Genomic DNA, 15,349 nt, shown 5'->3' on the forward strand with positions numbered 1-15,349 from the left:
TTTTTTAGAAAAAAAAAAGTCTTCATTTTACTTCTCAAGTAAATCTATCTTGATTAAAAAATGTTTGATATGGCAAAAAGGCAAAAATACTAAGAAGGAAAATTGCAATATCTTCTTTTGAAACGCCTTTATGAGTTTATATAAATTCGGAAACCAAAAAAAGCAGTGATTAATGAACAAGTGAAACTTACTTAAAATGAAGCAACAGGTATCTGCCTATCTCTCCATCGCTCACCCGACCTCTTTTGCTCTCTTCCTTTGGGTGACCCAGTGGGACAATAAGGCAACGACAGATAAGGAATGATTTGCTAGAAGCAAAACCTTTAAAATAAACAAACCATTAGGCTGTGTTCTGTGGGGAACTAGTGCTGCAAGCCGCCTGAGTGATTCTAATTCAGGTGAATTGCAGACAAATTTCCCTGGCAACTCGCAGCTGTGATAATAGCGACCGGTCTAGAGCCTGCACAGTGTCCAGACTAGTACCCAGAACCATGGTACGCTCACACAGCCCAGTGTTCTGGCTCATAACACAACACCTCACAGAGCGCACAAGCTTTAGTGTGCGTGTATACATGTTTGTGTGTGCGAGTGGGTGGGGTGTCAGGAAGACAAAGAGGGAAAACTTAGTGCCATGTTTTTCTACCTGGGAAGCATGTTTATGTTCTGTTTATTTGGTTTCAAAGTGTGTGTTCCAGACTGTAGAGGAAACCAGAATCATTCAAATTAAAGTGCTTTGATTGAATAGTGTTTTTCCTGCATCTGGCACAAACCATTTTAGTTCTAGCTTTTGCCGTGACAGTAGGCCTGCTGGTCTTTTTGAAAGCCCAATGATGTGTCAAACTATTTGAGTTTAAGTTGTGCATTTATGACAAAACACTGTAGATATCTCTGATAAGGTCTAGCTTATGTTTCCACTCATTCATATGAAAAATCATCAGACTGGCTCAGGTTTCAGCAAAGTTTCTATTTTTTGTGGCATTTAGACCATGTTTGTTAGCTTTGACAAAACAGGGTCAACTTTAGAATATTTTAGCAAATAAAAAAAACACAGACCAAAAATATTTATGACTTATCTTGGACTCAGGGGCTTATACAAGTTTTATACAATTAAATACTCTCTAGAATGTGACCTTCCATTTACCAGCAAATTATGAGCTTTGTCTGAATGTGAATACTATACGTACTGTTTTGATGAAAAACTTCTCAACTGTTAACAAAGTAGCTATGTTTTAAAAAATATGCAGGTATATGGTATGACCGCCATATTAGTATTGTCATGTGTCCTATGAAGTCAACCGTATCACTGATGTCCACCATTTACGAAAATTAGCATTTCAGGATTGCCGGAAGCAGTGCTTTTCGCCTACTGTTTATCTTTTGTCAATTTATGGTTATAGAATGATACAGATACATTTTATTATTAAATATATCAGTAATACAAAACTTAATTAGTGATGAGGTTGATAAAGTTAGAATACATTCAACGTGAGGCTGAACAGTCCTCTGCGAAGATTATAAACACTGTGAAAAAACCTGTTGTTTCAGTAAGTGTTAAGTGTAAGCGTATAAGTACAAGTTAGTGCAACTTAATATAAGTTGACGAAACATTTTTTTTATAATTTTTTTGAGTGGGTGTGTTTTTGCTTTTTACATGATTTTCCACCTTATTTTTCAACACGGAAGTAAGCTGTTTTCTGTGAATGTACGAGACTTCCAGTTCCTTAGCTGCTGTAGGGAAATAAGGAGAACAACAAAGTGCAGTAAATGGCAAACCTGTTTGCACTACAAACCTGTGTGTACATTAAAATAATATGGCATGACACACCAGTTTGCAATATCAAGTGGCAAAACGGGCTGTTTGTACAGCTAAAAATAGCTGGAAGCAATGACACAGGAAGCCAGATGCATACAATTTACTAATGGCCACGCCCACTCTTACGAAAAAATAAGGTGGATCGTGCTTGGTTCAATCATAGTTGTGCAATGTATTTTCTACATTCCACTTAGCTAGTTTAGTGATAAATTAAACAAATTATAATGCTGCATCTGCCATATTTTTCCACTGACACGCCCTCGACCGGGGCTCACAGAAAATAAAGATTTTAACTACTTTGTGGTGCCGTGCGTTCAACACATAGGCCACATAAAAATGCCAACAGCATTAGTTAAGTAACAGTAAAGAAGTTCCTCATCAAATAGCTACAGCAACTTGTAGTAAAGTAAAGTGCGTAATTACAGCGCCACTAGTGGCACCAAACTAAACTGCGCTCTGTTGTGAGCGAACAACAACTCTGGCTCAGCGAAAGTTGGGAAGAACTGTAAAAATGTTGTTTCCAAACAGTCTGAGCAGAGCAATGACACGGTCTCGAGCGCTTGATTGCACGCGGTGATCCGCTTCAGCCGCAGGTTTCTTCTCAGCGGGATGTCATTACGCTAAAGCTCTCACACGCAGAGCCCCACACACGGACGCACGTGCGCCGGGCTGGAGGGTGGATGACTGGCCACCCCGAGCTCTGCTTCTGATCAAGAGCTGGCCGGCCGGGCGAGTGTGTAAGGAAATACTCTGGTGGGACCATCAGAGCACATTAGACTGACCGAGAGCAGCCTGGGGAAAACACAGCTGCCCAGAGAACACACTGCAGCAGTATTTCATCAACCTTAAATATTCGCCTTTAATCCCACCGTATGCGAGCCACACCGAGAACGAGTGGCCAGTAGCATATTTGTGTTTACAGGTTTTCTGTTAATTGCTGTCTAGGACGATTGCAGTCAAATTCACTTACAGAGGACAGTTGTCACTGGCTTAATAACATGAGTCCCATTTTTATACTGGAAACACGCATTGGCTTCTAACATGACATTACTTAATTTAAATTGCCAAGCCCAACAATCTGACATCCTCTGGTAAGATTGAGTGTGTGTGTATGCGGAATGCTGATGTACCCCACAAACTAAGCCTTGACTGTTTGTAAACAGTCTGTCCTTTCTCAAAAGTGCCTATGATAATTGCTCTAGGAAGTGCAATTGCAGCAGAACTACCCAATTTGGCATTGAGCTTCCAGCTGTATGCTTGAGTGATCCTAATTGCTGTGGGACTGTGCATTTATTATTTCTTTATCTGTAGTCACACCCTCCCCCAATACTGCCAACAACTGCAGGCAAACACTAAATCACACTGTATGGTTGTTTTTTTGACATGATTAACCTGTAGACATGTACAGGTTGAACCATTTTTGCAAGATGCTGTTTGGGTGTGTTTCTAAAAAATAAATAAATACAAAATAATCAAAATGTAATAGTGCAAAAATATACACACTTAAATACATTAGTTATTATTTAGTACAATAATAATGATTGAAATCTCTCAAATCAAATATTCTCTCCAAAACTTTGCTTAAATTTGGTTCACTCAGACTTAATAAGCTTTAATAAACAAAAATCCAGTCATTTGTTTAAACAGGGAAGGGATATCATGATAAAGTAACAATGAGTAATTTAAATTACTAAATTCTGTTCAATTATCATGAATAATAAAGATATTTGAAATGTAAGTTTATTAATGCGAGTATTAGATAACTTATTAAATTAACTTAAATTATTAACTTTTGCACTATTTCTGAGGGCCATCTTTACATTCTTCACTTTAAAAAACATTTATATACTTTTAGTTACTCAAATACACGTACAATTTGGTGTAGAAACAATTTGTACTCAGAAATTGCTAGTAATTTTTTACAAATAATAGAAATGAGATGGCAAGTACACAATTAATTAAACTGCGTTTTTTTAAGGAGAAAGACTAAAATAGTATTTTCTTATAAAACTATTATCTTTCTTTTATTTACAACTTCAAAAAATCATTTTTCAAGTAGAGAGGGAAGGAGATTATGTAACAGAAATTTGATCAGTTATCCTGTTTTGATGTACAGCTGATGATGTTCAGATGAAATGTCAAAATTAAGAAAAGCATGGTGTCTCACTAAACATGCTGAAATATATATATATATATATAGTGTGTGTGTGTGTGTATAGATATAGATACATAAAGGCAAGGCAAGTTTATTTATATAGCACATTTAATACACAATGGTAATTCAAAGTGCTTTACATAAAAAAAAAGAAAATAATAAAAATAAAAAAATCACAACAATAAAAAAAGGAATTTAAAAACTTTGAAAATGATTTAAAAATTGATTTAAGAGGTTTAAAATGAATATAAAACAGTTAAGAATAGAAAATGATTATACATAAAATATAGTGCAATCAGTTCGGACATCGCACAGTGCTCATTCACTATTATCTTTCTTTTATTTACAACTTCAAAAAATCATTTTTCAAGTAGAGAGGGAAGGAGATTATGTAACAGAAATTTGATCAGTTATCCTGTTTTGATGTACAGCTGATGATGTTCAGATGAAATGTCAAAATTAAGAAAAGCATGGTGTCTCACTAAACATGCTGAAATATATATATATATATATAGTGTGTGTGTGTGTGTATAGATATAGATACATAAAGGCAAGGCAAGTTTATTTATATAGCACATTTAATACACAATGGTAATTCAAAGTGCTTTAAATAAAAGGAATTAAAATAATAATTAAAAAAAAGAGTAACATCAAGTGGAATTGGGGAGATGTCTTACAGCTACTATTTGATTAGATCTGTAACATGTGCTGGAACATACAGTCTAAACAAACTTTCTTTTGTCTTCACATCACATTTGAGCCGTCCCAGAACATGTTCTCCCTCATTAGTCTTGCCAGAATGGTTTATATGCACAAACACTGCTTGATGAAAACTCAGTTTCATTTCATTCATGGCTCATCACAGATTAATTCCCATCAGTGCTTTTCATCTGTAATTCCACTCGATGCGACACGCTAATAGCGTGATTTGTCTGTGAGGTGTTAGTGATGTCCGCCTTAATAGACACAACCAACTCAAACTCAAGGATAGAATAACACACCTCTCAACAAAGATGTTTTTTGTGTGCACTTCCACCTTTCCATTGACAGCTGCTGTCACCAGTGTGTTATAAAGAACTCCATATGCTTGTGTACTGCCTGTGATGTCTTCTTTAACACATTTAAACACATGAGCAGTCACCTCCACTTTCTTCAGGTGAAAGGCGGAGAGTGCATTTGTTGGGTGTGACAAATTGAATCTAAAAGTTGGCAGCATGCACTGCTGCAAACTAGTCACATCTATTCATGGAATAGATGAAGATCCTTTGTATCCTCAGATTAGCGTAATTATGATAATTACACTAACCGTAATGTGTTAATGTTTTATTGTAATATTTTAACAGGCACAGTGGTGAATGTGTTCTATAGCCCAATAATAGCGTAAATATTGCTGTCAGTCATCTTGCTCGTAAACAATAAGATTCCATTTTAATGTTCAGACACTATTTAATTCAAAATGTCTGGAAACAAGACAGAGATTTAGTTCACCTGAATAGTTCACCCACAAAAGATAATGCTGTTATTGTTTACTCACCCTTGTGCCTAACCCGCATTCACATCTAGAGAATGGATTTGTTTTGTTTGTGTCTCCAAAATCATAAAGGTGTCTCATTGGTTGCTACACGTGTAAAAACTGATTCTGTTTTACCCTTGTTAAATCACTTTTTTTTTTACATTGTAGAGGCAGGTTTTGGTGGAAAGAAATATTATATTGAATGTCATTGATTATCATAAATAACGGCTTAAATTTATTCTAACGTAAAACTATTGTACTCTTCAAAAGATTTGGTATATAGTGTATATAGGTGTATGAAGTGCCTTTTTTTTTTTGACAGTGCACATTTTATATACACAATATTTTGTGCTTAAGTTTTGTGTCAAATCTAAGAATCCAACCGGCGTCCTTTAATTTTTATTTTAGGTTATTTATTTATTGGCAGTGGTGGTGGCTTTCAGCATTTCAGCAACTCTCTGCATTTTTTCATCTTTCATTATATATAGGAAGACCTAATAGACTTGGATCTAGGGTGTTAGCATAGGCTGTCTTGTCGACCACCACTTGGGAGAGTTGGAGAGTCTGTTTGTTGGGTGTGATAAATTGGTCACATGCTTGAACCTAAAGGTTGGCAAATTAACAGTTAATTAGGGTTTGATAAATAGCAGATCTGCTCTAGCCCCATTCAGCTGCTGCAGGCCCTCTCTCCACCCAATCTCTCTAAGGCAAGTGTTTATGTGCTGGTAACAAGTGTCGATGCAGACTGTTATGTCTGCATTTTGTCACATGAGGGGATTGCTCTCAGATGTGCTCCTTCCCCTCAGCGTACACCCACACACGCATGCAATACACATCTGTGCTCAGGTTACTGCACACGGCACCCTTTTTCTTAAAACCTCAGCCTACTCTGACCCTTCAGGAAAAGCTTTCCTTTGCTCTTTGCAGGCAAACTGATCACATTTGTTGACACTGATACATGGAACTCATCCTTTATGTTCCCTAAGGAAATGTTTTAACTAGAACATGTACTGAAGATAGTTTCTTGTAGTTTTAAGCCATACAATAACTATTTATTGTAGCCTATAGACTTTCTATACATAACATATTATAGCACAATATGTATCCGTGATGAAGCAAAATCTATTAAATGCACATTTAGCTAAATTCAATCCTCGACCTCCTGCCAAAATTAGTTTCAGTGATGATACATGGAAATTTAAATGTGCATATTTAAAAAAAAAAAAAAAAAGAAACCTGTTGTGAGCAGTAAAATTTTCTTCTGTCATTTTAAGTTTTAGTGTAATCGATGTATTTACTACAAATTAAATGATGCATAATTTTAGGCAGTCATCTCTACTTCAGAAATTACAGATGGGGGTTTGTATTGTTTTGGGGCCTGATTTAGTAGCAGTATTACATTATTTCACTAACTGTCCTGTTTTTATAAATGTGATGGCCTACTTTAGACCATCGAAAATGTTTATTCAGTGTATAATCTACATTATAAGGCACTTAGAGCAATCCAGAGTCTATTTTCCAGAACTGTCAATATTAAAGTGTGGGTGAGGGTAGATTTTAATCAATTAATTGCATTTTACTTTAAATATATATATTTTTTAAATTATTGAAAGATTCATATTGTCTGATGACACTAGGCTCACCTTTAATGATCTGATATCACATGACTAGTGTTTGAGGATGTTTTGTATTGATTAACAATATGTACACAAAATATGAATTCATATTATAGACTTTCTCCTGTTTACAGTTTTATTTTAGAGCATTTTTCTGTTTCTGCTTAGGCATTTTGAGTGTAACATTGGCCTCTGTGTATACTTCTAGCTTAATTTGTTATTAAGTTATAAGTTTATATGACACAGTAGCGACTGCAATTATTTCAAAGAATTTAAGCAAAATTTCAAAATTGTCTGGGTGTGTAAATAAAACAATAGACTTTATATTCCTGTTAAAGAACCTGCTTATTATAATCTTATGTGTGCATGCACTTGCACTTTGCTCAATTTTCTCTTGTGTAAACTTTATGTTCCAAATGTAATTGTCACTGGCTCATCAAGACCTCTTATATAAATGGACATTCTTAGTGTTGGTGGTGTCCATCTCTGCAGATGACATGTAAATGAAACTGTACCAAGAGAGGAAGGGTAGTTTGTAAAAACACGCTCTGTGACCCCTTAGAGAGTCATTCATGTTTCAACAGTGGAGCGTGGGGCCAGGAGACGGGAGGAAACAGGAGCATGTATGGACATTAATTACTCTTTGTGCGGTACTGCTGAAGTAATAATGTGTTGCAGTTCCTAGACTGACAGCCAGAACTCCCTGGCACTTCATCAAGCAACCTGACACTGAATATACAGTCCATTTGATTGGAAAGAGCTGCAGATGCCCTCCTTTAAGGACTGATGAAGTCAGAAATAAGCATGTAAATTCATTAACTGTAAGTTGTGGTTCAGTGTTGGGAAGGTTACTTTGGAAATGTAATAGGTTACAGATTACGTAGTATAACTATTACAATTACTTTATTAAAGTAATGTAGCTGATTACATTTGATTACTTTTTGATTACTTTTCTCAATTTCTAATTAATGTTTTCAACTGTTAATCACTTTGAAACATTTAAACCAGGCAGGCTGAACAATAGTACTCAACACTGATTACTGTCAGACTTTCAAAATCCTTCATTACTTGAATTAAGATTATAATAATTTAATTTTAAAGCACAGCCACCACAAGACCCCTCCTTTAAGGACTGATGAAGTCAGAAATAAGCATGTAAATTCATTAACTGTAAGTTGTGGTTGTCACGGTCCTGTGCCCTCAAACCAGTTCAAACTTTAGTTTAAACCTAGGACTGTGAGGAGAGGTTAAAGATGATATACCAGCAATGTGAGAAAATGAACAAGAAAATGAAAACTGCCATAAAAAAGGAAAATTGATGCAAAAACATCTCACGGTTGGAATCCAAGTTGGACTTTCCAATGCCACATGTCCAAATATTGTACTCCTTTTCCATCCGAGAGAAAAGTAATTTGGTTAATATTATGTGATTATGTGTGTGTGTGTGTGTGTGTGTGTGTGTGTGTGTAATGTTTTCAACTGTTAATCACTTTGAAACATTTAAACCAGGCAGGCTGAACAATAGTACTCAACACTGATTACTGTCAGACTTTCAAAATCCTTCATTACTTGAATTAAGATTATAATAATTTAATTTTAAAGCACAGCCACCACAAGACATTAGCACCGCCTTTTACTTTGAGATCATTCTGAGGTTGAATACAGATTTAATATCATAATAAGAAATAGTTTAATAGCTATGAGTCTGTTTTTGAAATAAAATCTTTGCATGACAGAAAACACTGGCATCTAACAATGATTAATCTTAAAAAATAAAGCACATACATAAAGAAATAAAACAGTTATTGGATAAGTATGTGTCCTATTCTGTGTCCTAAACTCCTGAAACATTGGTGTCTCATATTTTAGAGCAATCAATGCAATTTGGGAAATAAATCAATCAAATCTCTATGTGGGTATGTGTGTGAAAATATTCAGATGTAAGCCCCTTTGTAATCGTTAACATTTTCATAAGTAACTGTATTTAATTACACATTTTTTCCTCAGTAGCTGTAATATATATATATATATATATATATATATATATATTGTTTATTATTATTTTTATTATTATAATTACTTATCTTTTTTTTCACAGAGATATTTCCCAAACCAACCAGACAGCTGTCGGATAATCTAGCTTTATGATTGTCAGCGAAGTATAATGCCTTATCAAGAAAGTGAGCAACATCGGGACTCCCACACGTTGGACTTGGACAGGCAAAATTACTTTAGACATCCGTAAGGATATGATGTGAAGCTTAAAGAAAAGTAATAATGTAGTACATATGTAGTCAGCCAAAAAATTCCTGACAAGTGAATACTTCATTTAATTCCCTACATCCAGCAATCAGTCAGAATCAAAGCAGCTGCTTTGGCTCAGAGTACCAGCGTTGTTCTAATCAACACCATTTACCATGATCTTGGCAGCTCTGCTGAAGGCAGAGACAGCATATGGTGCAACCGAGCAGTGGCGCGGCCCGCAAGTCTTAGACACAGTCATTAGCAATAATGCTTATCATGTTAGTGTTCCTGGTTGGTCGCCAGCTATGTTAAAAGTTTTATGTATCCTTGAATTAACCAAAGAGCCAAGCTGAGATGCATATTAAAAGAAGCAATTTCACACAAGAAAGTGTGCTGAGGTACTGAATATTCAGTACAACAATATGATCAGGCATGAAATGTTGCCTTTAAACAACATTTAAATGAGTTAACATTGAGTACCTTGCATTTTAGACAAAATTCAGCAAATTAGTTTTATTGATTTTTTTCGTAAAATGAAAATGGATCCAAAGGAAGCCAAAGCATCAAGCACTGCAGGCCCTTTTTCTGGTTAGAAATCTAAATAAAAGATATTAAGATTTGTTTTAATACAAGTATATTTGATCTTACTGAACGCAAAGAGTTTTTCCACTGGATTTTAACATGTTAATGCTTAAAACAAGAAAAAAATCTGGCAAAAAAAAAAAAAAGATGAATTAAGGTCAATTTTAAAAAAGTACTTTTTTTCTTTTACAGTGTGATCTGTTTTTTCAATTTCCTATTCCTTACATGCAGCTGAAAGCAATGAGCGATAACAACAAAATCTCACTGCACTACTCACATAGTCTGGTCTAGACGCAATTGAAGTGATACAAACAGTAAAGCATCCTGGGGCTGTTGTACTAACTCAACATATTAGATTAGAGGACTGAAACTAACTCGCGTATAATTCTTATATATTCTTAAAGCCATTCTGAGTGTTTTGGCCTGTACAATACGATTATATCAGGGTAGGAAACCCCCTCGTTGAATATCTGGCTTAATCTTCTTTTGGCCTTGATCGTTCTCCCAAAAATCTTCTTTTAACAATGCAATTGAGGAAGCGGAGGCACACCAAAAGTGGTTAAATGTGGTCTGGCTTGCCAGTGCACGGGCTGTGATGGACTTCCTCTGCAAAGTATTTCATTTTGGAAACAATCCCTTTCTAAACACAGCGCACCTGGGACAACAGCTTTGGTTCCAGACCCAGTGTTAATCAGCAGCAATGCATGCCTGCCAGCGGCTCGTATATACAATTAATACTGTGCCCTGACTTTTAACAGCCGATACTGCGGCTCTTATGAAAACAGAATACCACAGAGTGCCACGACTCCAGCGTTTAGCCGAGGCAGAATGACAACATTTTTACGCAAATCTTCCTGATTGCTGAAAGGATCTCGAAGAATTTGCAGGGAAAGTGGCAAAGAAAAATATTTAAGCAGCCCTAATGCATTCTTTCATGAGCTGCGGTGTGTCCATTGCCTCGGCAATAAGACAAAACATACCCTGCGGAATCCGACGGTTGTCTCTTTGGGAAGACAAGTCATTTCACATGAAGGTATCCATGACTAGGCCGTCTTAGTGTTTGACATTTCAGTATTGATTCCACTCTGAGGGTGTGGAGGGGATTTCCGCCGTAATCTCCAGTGAAAGGGGTAGGTTGGAACGTCTTATCTAACACCTATTTAGTCTGCCATTTACAATGACACAAGTTGACACATGGTAAATATTCCTTTCTTTTTTTCTTCAAGCATCACTTGAAATTGCCAGATCTGCGGCTCAGAGGGCAAATCCACCTCATTTGTATTTTGAAACAGATATTGGCAACAATCTGATAACCCTCTAGACGATTATGACTGTATAGCTCTTTGGGGGCTTTTACATAAACAGGATAATGCAAAATGCTAGTGACTAATAGCCTATCAGAGACATGCACTCCAGCAGCATTCTAGAGAGGTCAGCCGTAGTCGTAAGTTAATGTTCGTCCACAGTTTGGGCTAAACACAGCACCTTTTATGGAATTATCATAATTAGTCTAACCATTAGCCTTAATGGGGAGTAATGGCCAGTTATATGTTATTTGGTAAAACAACATGCCAGAGGCCGAAGGTGTTTTATTACGTCTCTATATTAAGCGTGTTCTGGAAGGTAGAAAATGTTTCCAGATCGAGGGCGAAGTTGGCTCTGTGCTAATTCAGTTTCCACATCAAGCAAAGGAAGGACCACCCACTAAGAAAGTCCAACTTGGCAAGTCTGTATGCTGTGACTCAGTTGAAGTTTCTGTGAACGTGATTGGACTTTTATGAGAAGCGCACTTGATAATGAAGTGTTTTCCTTTTTGTTGGCATTGCGAGCGCTCTAGTTGATTAATTTAGTACAGTCCATAGTAGTTCTGATAAAACCTTGTACGAAACCACAAAATTAATACTGTGCCCTGACTTTTAACAGCCGATACTGCGGCTCTTATGAAAACAGAATACCACAGAGTGCCACGACTCCAGCGTTTAGCCGAGGCAGAATGACAACATTTTTACGCAAATCTTCCTGATTGCTGAAAGGATCTCGAAGAATTTGCAGGGAAAGTGGCAAAGAAAAATATTTAAGCAGCCCTAATGCATTCTTTCATGAGCTGCGGTGTGTCCATTGCCTCGGCAATAAGACAAAACATACCCTGCGGAATCCGACGGTTGTCTCTTTGGGAAGACAAGTCATTTCACATGAAGGTATCCATGACTAGGCCGTCTTAGTGTTTGACATTTCAGTATTGATTCCACTCTGAGGGTGTGGAGGGGATTTCCGCCGTAATCTCCAGTGAAAGGGGTAGGTTGGAACGTCTTATCTAACACCTATTTAGTCTGCCATTTACAATGACACAAGTTGACACATGGTAAATATTCCTTTCTTTTTTTCTTCAAGCATCACTTGAAATTGCCAGATCTGCGGCTCAGAGGGCAAATCCACCTCATTTGTATTTTGAAACAGATATTGGCAACAATCTGATAACCCTCTAGACGATTATGACTGTATAGCTCTTTGGGGGCTTTTACATAAACAGGATAATGCAAAATGCTAGTGACTAATAGCCTATCAGAGACATGCACTCCAGCAGCATTCTAGAGAGGTCAGCCGTAGTCGTAAGTTAATGTTCGTCCACAGTTTGGGCTAAACACAGCACCTTTTATGGAATTATCATAATTAGTCTAACCATTAGCCTTAATGGGGAGTAATGGCCAGTTAGATGTTATTTGGTAAAACAACACGCCAGAGGCCGAAGGTGTTTTATTACGTCTCTATATTAAGCGTGCTCTGGAAGGTAGAAAATGTTTCCAGATCGAGGGCGAAGCTGGCTCTGTGCTAATTCAATTTCCACATCAAGCAAAGGAAGGACCACCCACTAAGAAAGTCCAACTTGGCAAGTCTGTATGCTGTGACTCAGTTGAAGTTTCTGTGAACGTGATTGGACTTTTATGAGAAGCGCACTTGATAATGAAGTGTTTTCCTTTTTGTTGGCATTGCGAGCGCTCTAGTTGATTAATTTAGTACAGTCCATAGTAGTTCTGATAAAACCTTGTGTGAAACCACAACAAAAACCTTTCCACTGAAAAACTGTGTCAACTGTTTATCAAAATAGCATGATGTATTGCTTGGGAAAACCATAACCTCTGGCATTGCTGCGTACTACAATCCTTTCTTTTTTCTTTTTTTAATGTGGGTTGTTTTATTCTGTATTGTTCATTCCTTCGCTGCCCCTCTAATTGCATGTTTGCATTTCATTCCCTTTGGGTTACCCCATAGAAAAGCTTTTGAACGACGATGAGAACATGGCATCAGAAGGTAACTCTCATTCCAGCGGATGGGATCGAGCTTGTTAATCAAATGCTTTCCAGATCACACTTGAACTGGAGTAATTGCTTTTTCTTGAAGGAACCGCTGCACACAAAGGCTTTAGTAAACATGTCCAATAACTACTTGAATTGGCGCGCAGGTTGGCTAACAACCAGCTATTTGGTGTTCGAGGTTAAAAAAAAGTGTGAAATATGAATGAAACATCACTGGGTTTTCTGTCTGAGAGATTTATGATACATTTATCAACTCGTTTTATGCCACAGTTGGTGTTTAAGCTTGGTCATGGGCCATTTGCTCCACACAAGCACCATCGTTCTTTATTTGACTGCACGGTGTCAGCCCTTGGAAGACATTTCCACAGCAAGAGTGCAGTCTCAAAAGCCCTGTCCTCCCCTTAGATAAACCTACTCTGGAGATGATGAATAAGGATCTAATTGCATTTCAGCTACATATTTCCTACCAAAATGACTTTATTGTACAATGTTATTGAGGTTAGGGGGTCACAGATCCATTTCTGTTGCTCTTGACGTGTAGAAACAGAACTTTCAAAACTATTCAGTTCTGCAGGTTACTTACTCAAAAAGAGGGTGATAAAACACAAGAGAACATAGGCAGTTGAAAGGCTTGTGAATTTTTACTTTTTTTAAACGTTTCTTTGTTTGTAAATTTCCTTAAAAAGTATGAGCTAGGAGAAATAGTAGTAAAGTGATTAAACATCATTTACGATAGTGTTATTAAAATGTAAAAATTATATTGGTATTATTAAAAAAATCTTTTATTTTTATTATTATTTTTATTATTTTTAAAACAGATTAAAAGTTAAGCGGAAAATGCAACTACTATATCAGATTAACACACCGTGGTCACCGTGGTCTTTAAATGACAAAACAAAATCAAATCAAGGCTTACTGACACACTACACTGATAACATTAGATCAAAAGAAAATAACCAATTAGGCCTAGACAACGACATATTATCTGCTGTGCCGAAGGTACGTCAACAACATAATTAGTTTATTTTCTTGGTTCACTTTTCCTTAACATCTAACATGTTCTGACTTATGTATCTTTTCAAACACGTGAGAAAACTCGAGCTGAGGAGCATGCATATGTTTAAAGTCAGACATGAAGTCTTTTGTGATTGTCAGAATGCTTAATTTACCGTGACTGAAGTTTCTACAACCTTTCCATAGCCTTTTTAGACCATTTAAGGTCAAGATCTTTTTTTTCGTAGTATCTTTCTATGGTAAGATAAGCTGCTTCGTTTTTCAAAAGGTGAGGTGCGACGTTTTTTTTTACCTTTTTAATTGCCTCATTAGTTACATTATATACTTTCTAAATAATGACCTCACTGTACAGCTTTTTGAAGCTCAATGGTTTGTATTTTATCTTTAGCTCAGAGTTTAGACAAGAACGTGTCAGTGGTGATGGTGATTAAGCATTGTGTCACCTTCATGGTGTTGAGAAAATGTGTTTGAAAAAGGCTTAGTGTAAAATAGTTGCTTTCTGATCAACGAGTTCTGCTCTGTTTCCAAATAAAGCTTTGAAACGCACTTGCGGTCTATCCTTTGTCCCTGCAGGTGCGTGCTGTGCATTGGAAACACACTCATTAGCTAATACGAGGCAAAGTAAAGCTCTCATCTGGGTTTGGTAAGAGTCTCTCCAAGCACCCCAAAGACTTCCAGCTCATTCTTGATTGCACATGGCAGCCTCTGACCTGCACCGAAGGCACCCGCTGCCATGGAAGATTGATGATTATCGATGCAGAAACCCTTTGCTAATTCAGCGTACATGGTTAGTATGCTTTCTTCAATGAGCCAGGCAGATAGCTGGCTAACTGTTTTAACCTCATCTGTGAGTAGCGATGCCATCAGTGATTTTCTTGAATAGAGAGAAATACTGGAGGACAAGGAGAGGTTACGGCCTTCGAAGTCACAAAAGGACAAAGAATCAAGCAAATTACATTCTCACTGATTCAGATATTTTCCCCATGTGAATTTATAGCAAATATACCTCAATAACATTCCCATCAAGTCAGTAAAAAACAAAACAGCTTTAGCATACTTTTTACATGAAATAAATCACCTGTTATGAAATCTGTTCCC

This window comes from Sinocyclocheilus anshuiensis, unplaced genomic scaffold (genome assembly GCF_001515605.1).
Source record: "Sinocyclocheilus anshuiensis isolate Anshui unplaced genomic scaffold, SAMN03320099.WGS_v1.1 scaffold1154, whole genome shotgun sequence".
NCBI classification, from domain to species: Eukaryota; Metazoa; Chordata; class Actinopteri; order Cypriniformes; family Cyprinidae; genus Sinocyclocheilus; species Sinocyclocheilus anshuiensis.